Consider the following 1,439-nt stretch of genomic DNA (forward strand, 5'->3'; position numbering starts at 1 on the left):
TATATATATATATATATATATATATATATATGAATATATGTGTGTTTTCGCATCTGAATGTATGTCCCACACAATGGTGATATATAGAAACTGAAATTAAAAAAGAAAATTCGCAATTCCTTTTTTTTTAGTGTATTCCAATTGATCATATTATCCTAAAATACATTATTCCCTATCAGTTTCACTTTTCATGTTATTCACTCATCACAATGCACAAACGTTAACGCTGGCTGACAGCCTTCAGTGAGATATATTATAATGCATCAATCGAATATTCTCGTTGTAAACACCAAGGTAACTAGAATAGTAACTTTATTTATGTTAAATTATTCTTAAAGGGGCGGACAAATATATTTTTGCAGTATCGATATTTATAGATGAAATACAAAATACGTTTTGCAATTGAATGTCGATTAAGACTTGTTACTACAAATGTAATGACTGCCATACATTGTATTCTATAGTTTTCCGACTGAATGTAACGGAATGCAACCATTCGTAGGACAAGCTTAAGTCTATTGTGAGAATGCTTCGCACAAAGGAGGTAATGTTATGCATGTTAAAATGTTCATAAAAACAAATATACTTCTCAAATATTAATATGTAAAATTAGATTAAAAAAAAAAATATGTGACACTATTGAGCGGTCCTCAAAACCCCCGAAAACGCATCATTCGGTTCCGGGCCGCTCAGAAAGGATAAATTTGAAAATTTTTATTTCTGCTTTATTGACCATTGCAATCTGCATGGTGGTTTTGCATTATATATGTATTATATATGTAATATATGTACATGATATATGTAATAATTAGATTATATACCATGTACTATATTGTGTCGTATTATGTGCATGGTCCATTAAAAAAAATACAGTCTTGCCTGAAACCGGTTCGTGATGCCAAAAAAGAATGGGGATGGTGACCGTAATTTATTATCAGAAACTTGACTTTTCAATGTAATGCTTTGCTATCAACATTCATAAAGCGTGGCTCGACCGGAAGCAGCAATTCATATAATCAGAATAACACAGTCCGGAACACGCTATGTTACAAGGAGTGTGATACAATATACATTAAATTTCCATAAAGTGTAAGGATGAATATATTTTCACAAATATTGGTAAATTTGAAAAAATAAGTATCATAATTGTCTAACGACTGGAACTCATTAAACAATTATGATACAAGGAGGCTGGTCGATTACGTGGAACTACCGCAAGCGTTGTTTCCCCAAGTTTTAATGAGGAAGCCAATATACCAATCGTAATAATCGCAATAGTAATTATGTAAGCATATATTTATAAATGTGTGTATGAGCGTGTATACATACATATATGCATATATATGAACGTATATATGTGTTTGTATGTATATGTATGTATATGTATATGTATATATATATATATATATATATATATATATATATATATATATATATAT

The sequence above is a fragment of the Octopus bimaculoides genome, chromosome 17 (assembly GCF_001194135.2).
Source record: "Octopus bimaculoides isolate UCB-OBI-ISO-001 chromosome 17, ASM119413v2, whole genome shotgun sequence".
NCBI classification, from domain to species: Eukaryota; Metazoa; Mollusca; class Cephalopoda; order Octopoda; family Octopodidae; genus Octopus; species Octopus bimaculoides.